Source organism: Dermochelys coriacea, chromosome 1, assembly GCF_009764565.3.
Source record: "Dermochelys coriacea isolate rDerCor1 chromosome 1, rDerCor1.pri.v4, whole genome shotgun sequence".
Classification (NCBI taxonomy): Eukaryota; Metazoa; Chordata; order Testudines; family Dermochelyidae; genus Dermochelys; species Dermochelys coriacea.
In genome coordinates this window covers 81,483,812-81,493,810 of record NC_050068.2, presented here as the reverse complement: position 1 = coordinate 81,493,810, position 9,999 = coordinate 81,483,812, and the positions used below count along the sequence as shown (strand labels likewise).

General features: G+C 42.1%; 1 long non-coding RNA gene across 1 annotated transcript; it reads left to right on the top strand.

The window, feature by feature from the left end:
- Positions 1-5,918: 5,918 nt before the first annotated feature.
- LOC119848669 lies at positions 5,919-9,763 on the top strand. The gene is made up of 3 exons (XR_005290307.2): positions 5,919-6,159; positions 7,311-7,431; positions 8,680-9,763. It is a non-coding gene; the product is annotated as an uncharacterized LOC119848669 (long non-coding RNA).
- The last annotated feature ends 236 nt before the right edge of the window (positions 9,764-9,999 follow it).

Below are 9,999 nucleotides of genomic sequence, written 5' to 3'. Positions count from 1 at the left end.
ATGAGCAATGGAAAAAATTGTATTATTTAGCCTGGAAAAAGAGAGGCTTAGAGGAGATTTGACTGAGGTATTCAATGTTCATAAAGGGATAGTTACTACTGTTTCATCTCTCCTTTTTTTCTTGTCACAGTATGAGACTGATGAGATACTTTATTAAATTTGAGCCGGATCCAACTTCCATTGAAATCAACTGAAAGGAGTTGGATCAGAACCGTAAAGATCTAGCACATATAAGAATCAATACAAAGAAATACTTACCCAGGCAGCCCACAGGCCACCTATGAAATTCATTGCCACTGGTATTCATCTGAATACTGTGGATGGATTTTAGGAGTATAGGATCATTTCAGAAGTTTATTATTGCAAGAAAGGATAGTATACAAAGAAAATCTAATCCAGTTAACACAGAGAAACTTTTCAAAAGTATTAAAGTCCACAAGACCTCTTTGAGAAGAACAGTCACAATTCGAACACCTCCTTAAAACCTCTTCCCCCCCTCCCCCGAAACAAAAACGATCTAAAACAGAGTTCTGATCCCATAAAGGGAAGAGAGCCAGAAACTCAATGAATTTCACTAGGGATTCCGCTATTGCTGTTGATTTTACTTGGGAGGCACCAGATTCTATGGTGATGGGCAACCATATAAAACTCTAAGATAGATAGATAACTTGAAACAAGACAATACAAAAATATCAATTATATAAAGTGATTTTTTCACAAGAAATCAAAGTATATAGCACTCTCAAGTATAACTGTATATAGTTAGAAAAAGTTAGCTGCCTTACCCTTATCAATAGAGGTAGTCAAACAAATTCTGAAAATGAATTACTTAGATTTCAGACAAAGATTCCTTAGTGTTTCTAAGAGAAGTCACTAAGGCTTTTGCATTGTCATAATCAAAATATATACCAGTTGCAGTCTTTAACAAAATAAGTTTCATGGGAGTACAAAAACAGGATAGCTTATAGCAACAAACTCAGATTTAAGAAGTAAACATTTATTCTTATAAGACTGAGTGAGTTTTGGCAGATCAGAAAAAATATATGCTGTAGTGTAGAGTGCTGAGAAGGTATCTTTCCTGAGGTTTCCCCAGAGATTTTTCATATAATAATTTCTCCAACAATTGATGAAGCAAATACAGCAGTTAAAAAAAGAAAGAAGAATCATCAGAATATATTTCACAAGGACAGTATTGGGTAATCTAAATATTGTGAATATCTGGAGTAAAGGGCTCAAGGGCCATGTACAGAGGTGAATTCCATCCATGACAAATTTCAAAACAGACATTCATTTACAATTTTTTCCAGGCCTCCACAACACCGGTGTTATCGTTACAGGGGCGGCAAGTTATATGGGCCTGTGGTGCCCAGACTCCAGCAATATTCTGGGCCCACGGGCCCAGCTCCACCAATGTTTGGAACCGGATCTCTCCCCTGGCTCTGCCTGCGACCCCCACACACCTCCCCCGAGTGTCTCCTGGCCCCCGCTTGCTGCCCCTGTGCACTCCCTTGGGTCTGGGAGCATCCCTGCCTCTCCCCTGCAGCTCCATGCCGCCTCTTCTCTGCTAGCTCCCAGCATCAACTGCTGCCGCAGAATCCTAGCGCCACCCAATCACTAGTGCTGCTGGTGGGGGTGAGGGCTGCGGGGACGGGGACGGGGAGTCCTCTCTGGCCTGCCACACCCGAAACTCCTCATCCCCAGTCCTACCCCACCCCACTCCAGAGCCTGTACCCACAGTAAAAGCCCTCACCCCTCTCACCCCAACCCTCTGCCCTAGTCCTGAGCCCCTCCCACACCCCAAACCCCTCATCCCCTCGCACCCTAACCCTCTGTCCCAGCCCTGAGCCCTCTCCTGCCTTGTGAGCCCCTCATTCCTGGCCCCATACCACAGCCCTCATCCCACACCCCAACCCTCTGCCCTAGCTCGAGCCCCCTCCCATACCCCAAATCCCTCATCACCAGCCCTACCCCAGAGCCCTCACATTTTTACATTATTTTAAAAAATATATATTGGCTTACAAGGCTGGGGGGAGGAAGGGCAGGACTTGGACCTGTTCTGGACACCACCAAAAATTATACAAACCTACCGCCCCTGCTTTTGTATAGTTTTCAGCCATCTTTTTTGTTTGATGAAGAAAGATATGAACTTTAATAATGATATATATTTGTAGTAGCAGTTTTAGGAGAGCTATCGTCTTCTCTACAATACCAATTTTCCAAAATTCTCCTACCATTGCTAGCACCAGCAGAAACACTAGGGTTGACTGTCTGCTGCAGTTTTTAATCACTGTCATCTAGCGCTGGGTTAGACAACACAATGGTGGCTCAGGTTTGGATGCAGATAGATAATACTTTTAAAAACTTTGAAACAATGGGATAGAGATGTTATTTTTATTCTATTTAAATTGGACTATCATGTGTGTTATGGATTTTTTCTTTGTGATATTAGATGCTGGAGTGCTTGACCTGTCCATGTATCTAATTATGTTAAATAGCACATTATATTTTGATTTCTAATAAAGCCATGACCTTGAAATGCAGCTGGGTGTTTCTACTTAGCTGTAAACTTGGAACAATATTGCAGACTATGAAACTACAGAAGTGTGGGTGTTCAAGGATCAAACAGGTGTTTCCTGTTGGTAGTCCAAGTTCCCATGTGAGAATCCAAAGCCCATCTGAGAACAAAACTCATCATATCTTATTTACTTAAAACCAGGGTGCTACAAAAAATTCACATCCCTTCCCTCTCCAAAAAAAAGTTTAAATAAAGCTCAGGTTGTGATATAAACCAGAAAAAAGCCAGGAAATTCAAAGATCAAGCTGATCTCTATTCTTGAATTGCCGTATTGTATCCAAGCATTGCTATGGTAAGAGATGAGTAAGAGATTGTTGAGTGCCATGTAAGATAAAAAAACATATGAGCTAATAACTGAAGTTTCAATTTATACAAATAAAAGTGTGTATGAGCTGCTATAATATTTGAGAATTGCCATCATAACCACAACAGGATGGCCTTTAGGGATGCTAGGGGTGTCACTGAGCTGGAATAGTCTGGAGTGGAGATTAGGTCCTGTTTTTTGGTAGATGGCTTAGGGACAGAGGGACAAACCCCTCTACAGTTTCAGTACTGGACTCATATCAATTCATTCTTCCCCCTACTGCCTCTGTCTTCATATACTTCCCATAACACCTGTTCTGAATGTAGTGCTGTAATTAATATAGTAATACAGTACCATGATGAGGGTTCTCAAGAAAGAGGACCTCCAGATAACAGGAACGGCATGGGCAGGAGCCTTACACATTATCCCACATTTCCTCCCCAATGTGGCCAAATCTTGAAATAGAAAAACAAATGGAGTTAAAGGGTAGTTAAATCTTCAATTTAATCCTTATCTTCTCTGTTGAGACTGCCATTAAGGATGCTGTATCATGACTGAGGGCTAGGCTACTTTAGAAGTGGTACAGCGGTGCAGCTGAACCGATGCAGCTGAGCCACTGTAGCGTGTCTGGTGAAGACGCTGTATGCCAACAGGAGAGAGCTCTCTCATCGGCATAATAAAACCACCTCCGCAAGAGGCAGTAGCTATGTCAGCAGGAGAAGCTCTCCCACAGACATACCACTGTCTACCCTAGCATTTAGATCGATGTAACTTATGTCGCTCAGGGGGTGACTTAGGCCTGGACTACACTAGCGGGGGGGGGATCGATCTAAGTTACACAACCTCAGCTACATGAATAACATAGCTGAAGTCAACATACTTAGATCTACTTACCATCAGTGGCATATTAATGCCTAGGCCAACAAGGCCTAGGTCTAGGCTGGCAAATTTATAATAGCAGCCAGAGGTTGCTTCCCCTGGTGCTGGTTCCCGCCCTCCGCCCCCACCCCAACTCCACCCCTTCCCCGCCCCCATTCCCCGCCCCCTCCCTGCCCTTATTGGTCCCCTTCCCCAAATCCCTGTCCCGGCCCCACCTCCTCTCCTGAGCGCGCCGTGTTCCCCTCTCTTCCCCCCTCCTTCACGAAGCTATTTTGCACACAAGCACTGGCAGGGAGCGGGGAGAAGCAGGACCAGGCGGCACGCTCAGGGGAGGAGGTGGAGGCAGAGGTGGAGTGGAGGTGAGCTGGGGCATCGGGGGGGAGGTGGCAATTATTTCAGGGCCTAGGGGCAGCAAAATCTTTAATCCGCCACAGCTTACCGTGTTGTTGATGGGAGAGCGCGCGGCAGTTGACTTATTGCATTTAGACTAGATGCAATAAATCGATCTCCGCTAGATCGATCGCTGCCTATCGATCCAGCAGGTAATGTAGATAAGTTATTCACAGCCCTGAGCGACATAAGTTATACTGACATAAGTAGTAGTATGTAAAAGCCCTGAGATAAAGTCAGAATTTACAGACTCCAAATTTGACTCCCTAAAATGCATTTCTTTAATAAATATTTCCCTGCTTGCACCAAAAAATAAAAAAGCTTCGGTTTGTAATAGTGCTAAAGACCCAGGGTGAATGGTTGCTTGTAGTGATGGTAAGAGTATGATGCAGGCATATATGTGTACATTGCATAATTGATGACCTCTTCTGGAGGCCTTCCACTTCCAACATTAACATGTTACTATTAGGAATAACAAACATGTGACTCCTATTCCAGATATGTAAGAGGAGCTTCTACACATTCCCATATTCCCACTACTGTCAATGTCACGGTCACCATCATTGCATCACTTCTGAATTTGCCTTAAAATTAACTAAAAATTTAACAGCCATGATGAAGAGACTGGTATCCATGCTGAAAGTGTAAACATCCCATGTATCTATTCAGAAGGAGTGTGAATTACTTGGTTATCTTTTTATGGTATAGTTTTATTTAGTTCTCAGAGTTGTTTGGAATTTCTTCCTGATTGTTTCCACTCTTTTTCCTCAAGTGTTCATAAAATGATATTTGATACCCTATATTGACTCTTGCTTTACTTTGTTATGTTCTCTCAGCATAAAGAAAACCCTGCTGAATGTTTGTGTACCTTCTCTCAAGAGAGGTTAAGGAGACGTTTTAAAGGGAAACAGCTGTACAAGCTTACATAATAGTGTAAATTTTCCCATCTTTTCATACAAGGTGCTTTAATCCTCTATATTTACACTTGAAGGAAAACAATATTCTGAACCATGAGCCTTAATCCCTTATATTGACACTACAAAGAGGAAAAGATCTAGCACAATTGTAGAATGTTTCCTTTGTTATCAGCTACAGTACATTGCACTTTATTTTCTTCTAAATTCCTGGGAAAGAAAGCAATAGCCATTCATCCTGAGAATCTGGAAGAACTTTACTCCAGTATCTCTCCATGCTTTATAAGCACTAATTAAGCCTTTTAACTCCCCGGAGAAGCAGATAAGCCATATTATCTCCACTGTACAAGTGGGGAAATCATGGGACAGAAGGCTTGGTGACTTGCTCAAGATCACACAGCAAGCCCCTGCTCATGCAATTTAACAGGAGCAGTCCCTGGGGCTATCCATGCGACTTGTGATTACAGACATGAGTAAGCATGGCAGGATCCAGGGTTGAGTCCATAACAAACCCAGGATCTCTAGTGATACCTTGATTCAAACTGCTTTGCTGTAATCATTGCACAAACTCCCCTTCTGAAGGCCAATGATGGGCTGGTTTATTTTTGTACGAGTGGAGACAAAATGAGAGAAAGTCTGCCTTCACTTTAAACACCATTATAAGATATACTTATTTAATTTAACAGGTATTTTCTGAAGTTTTTAAATACATGAGATTGTGATGGGGCAAAGGCCTCAGACTGTCAAATAAAGGGTTAACAGGCAGACTGAAGCTCCAGTTAGCCCATTCTGAGGCAACTGGAGGGGAGACAGGTAATTAAGGATTAGACCCAGATGGGAAGAACCAGAGTGGGTGGTTCCTATAGAGGAAGTACTGCAGTGTCTTGAAAGGAGGAGAGCTGAAGTACTGAGCTTATACCATGGGACTGGGGCCCTGAAGGGGGAGGGCAGCAAAGGTGAAAGGGTTTTAGGCAGAGAAGCTAAGGGATGCCTAGAGGAAGCTCCTTAACAACAGACTGGGAAAAGCTATATGAGGAGATGAAACTCCACAGACAGGGGACCAGAGAGCACATCCCCACAACAGATGCTGCAAGCAGGTAAAGGTAGGAAGCAGTCCCAGGAGCTAGTGAGGGGACCGTAAGAAAGAAACCTTGCCGCTCATCACAAGGGCCCAGGGCTGGGAACTCAAGGAGAGGATAGGCCTGGATTCCCCTAACACTCCCTCACAAGAGGCGCAGTGCAGTGTAAGTCTCAGGAAAGGAGCAAGAGCTACTGAGCCTACACCAGGGCTGAAGGCCTTCTACGTGGTCACTAGGACTTTAGATTTTTGTTTGTATTTCTTTGCTTACCCTGGAAAGGTATTGAACTGAAAGGTGACCTGGCTACAGGGCTAGGACATGGAAGAAAGTGACTGCAGCAGAATGAGAATGGTGGGAATATGGGGTACCAGAGGCAAAGAATCCCTGCAATGCCATTTACAAGATGCTAGGAGCCACAACAGCTGTGGGGACAACAACTGCTTACACAAATCAATACTCAAATACCTCCCTTTATTTTTGGGCACAACACTTGGCCTCTATGGTAGAACTTAAAAGACATTTACCTCTAAAGTTCTCAAAAGATAACTTTTCTGTGCTTTTTAAGTTAAGTTTTTAATACCACATTTAGTTTCAATGGAAAGCCTCTAACAAAACCAAACTTATATTACCGTGTGTTGCATATTGAGACAAAGTAGGAATACCATTAGCACACAGAAGTTTTACCTACAGTTTGAACTGCTGAAATCTTTCTCTCCCTGTATGGTAAAGATTCAGCTATGCCTTTTCTGTTAATCTCTTCCAACCAAAATGCGTAAGTATTCTACGAAGTACAATTGCCTGAACCTGATGACCTTTCAAAAGAGACAAAAGCATGAGGCATAAATGAGAAGATTACCATTTTCCATTCAGTTTTACTAAGGTACACTGCAGATGCCTCCTCGTTTACCACTGTTACACAAAAAATAGGAGTAAAAAAAAATTAACCCTTGATATGTTGTCATGGTCTTCGCTCATAGAGTGTTCTGTATTGCCTACTGATTAGGGCTTAGGCCCTTCAACGTGCAGAGAGAATTTGGCCTTCATAGGCCCTCTCACTCCACCAGGCTCTGTCCCAGGGTCCTGTGAGAGCTATCGAAGGTCTGAAAGTCAGAGGCATCTTAAGGCTGCCCTCCCTGGGTCACTTCCTAACACCTGATGTTTGTCCAAAGCTTGCCACCTGTGACAAGGAGATGTGCATGGAGTCAGCTCACAGCTTGGCACCTCTTCATGGCTGTGCATGGCATGGAACCTACCTCTCTTTCAGGATGGCAGCTGCATCCCCTCAGCCAGGTCAGTTCCAAGTCTCTCCCCTTCAGGGGTAGTCCATGAACAAACTAAGGGGAATTAACACAAATAAACTGAGTCCATATGGGGGGCGGGAGAATGCCTCTCTCTCAGAGTGTACCAGAAGCAGGTCCTCTCTTCCTTCAAAGAGGGACCTTTGAGCAATTGTAGGGAGAGATCCTTCCTGCAGGTGTTCTCTCAGAAGCTGTGAGTTGCAGATCTATTGAGTTGCAAAACTCTTCCCTGGTCTGCCCCCAAGTGAGCTGCCCTGCTCCCTTTTACCTCCTCCTCCTCCAGCCTGTGCATCTCTTGCAGGCTGGGCCCAGAGCAGCTCCTTAACCCCTTGTTGCCCAGTGTGAGGTTTGTATACCCCATCACGCATGGACTGTGACACAAAACATCTTTCATATTGAACATATTAGTACTTCTGAAACAGTTAATCACACTAATTTATAATCATCCCTTTGGGCATATAGGTCCCAGCTGAGTGGTTCCCCTCTATTCAGCAAATAATGTGCTCAAATGCTTTGCTGAGTTGAGGGCCACAGTCCCCCCTAAAAGTGAAATTTTAAAATAGGAAATCCAATAATTCGATTTTAAATGACTCTTAATATTGAGCTTTAGACATTCCAAATGAAAGCATCTTTTGAACATTCTTCATCTCCTTGTAGTCATTCTACACACAGACACTGAACACAGTGAATAGACTGGAAAATGTTTGACCTTACATTAGCTAGTAAATTAGAGACTCATTGTGTAGCCTACTACCTACTTACACAGAAATCCACATTCTGAGTAAAATTATTAGAAGATTGCTTGGGGGAAAATTCTCCATCCAATGACATATAGCCACCCCTTTGCTTCAACAAAGAGAATAATTCTCCTCTTCTGTCTCCATTGGTACAAGACTTGATCATGAATAATAGCTTTATGATTCTTATAAATATTATTCAGTAGAAGAGGTGCAGCTTCTGTTTTCCTTTGCATGAGATCCAATTCCAACTGGGGGATTGTATGCACAGTGAGTTGATGAGCATGCTAGAAAAATTAAAACGTGTTGTAAAAATTCCGCTTGTATGACTAGAGAATTTTAAATGGAATGAAAATATTCGTATCTAGCTCCCGACAAAATCAATGTTGGCACCTTTGTTTAGTAAAAAAACAAATCCTGGGCAATAGTTGAACAAGGGTATGATGGAGCCTACAGATGGATTATATAATAACAAAGATTGTTATTGCTTATATTTTATACAGAATCTTTCAGCTTAAAAGGATCTCAGAGTCCTTTAGAAACACATCACAGCAGTGAAATGCAACAGCTCTGGAGAGGAGATAAAAGGAAGATGGACAACTTGTACAAACCCAGACTGCACAAGATCAGTAGGAGAGGCAATTTTGGTCAAGCACACTGTGGTAGTCTATAAACAACTCTATCAAGAGTGTTCTGGGATCTTTGGGGCCTGATATTCAAAAATGTGTGCCAAATTATATGTGCAATCTAAGTAATTCTATGTGCAAACTAGGGAAGCAATTCCATATGGTTTTTTTTTTTTAAAAAATCAGACCTTTTTTAATGTACAAGCTGAGCTGACAGAACCAGTTTATGAGGCCTCACCCAAAATAGCCATGCACAATACACTGTCTGGGACTCAACTTGTCTACCTCAAAAAGAATAAGGAAAGCAAATCTTCACTTTCAAGGACTATTTCTACCTGATGCTTACACTAGGAAGTCAGCCCATCTCGCAGCTCCAGCCTTTAAGCCCCAATTTCCTCTTCCTTTAGGTCTTTTTTATACACCAGAAGAAAAGAGAGCAGAGACGCAACTTTTTTTCCACTGTATATCATTTAAACAGGCACACACACACATGATTTTTCCAATCTAGTGAATTCAAATCATGTCAGTACTTCAGTTTATCCAAAATGTAAAAATCTGTGTGTGTGTGTGTACCTGCATGCATGTACACGCATTTACTTGGCACTACATCCTATAATATCAACCGGTCTAATCAGACCAGAAGGAAAAGTTAGTTTACAAAATCTTTGCTGATGTTAGCATTAGTATTTTAGCAGTTTGGAGAGGATAAGAAGGAAAGCACGGAATAGAAAATGTATTTTAATTATTAGCATTTGTTAAACCTCAGTAGGATCAGTTGACACCTATAATAATGTGACACTGTATTATCAACATAGTTAGATATGAGGACTTCCACTTCTATTGAAATCAGTGGCAGAACCCACATTGACTTCAGCAGGAGCAATACTGGGCCCATGAGCATGGAACTGATTAATACAGTTAAATCAATCTTGGACAGTGCTAATTTTTAAAATCTTCAATGTTGAGCCATAATTTATTGATGCTTTTGTAAATAAATAAAACACAGTGACCATCCATAACTTGACCAGTGCCTTAGTACCCTTACTTTGGATAGTAGTTTACTCTTCAGATACCCACACTGATTTACCTACATAAATTTAACTCAGTATTGGAAATATTCAATTAATTTTCAATAGCAAGTACATGAAAGTTCAAGAAAAACTAGATACTAAAGGTTTCTGAGTATGTGGTGTTTAG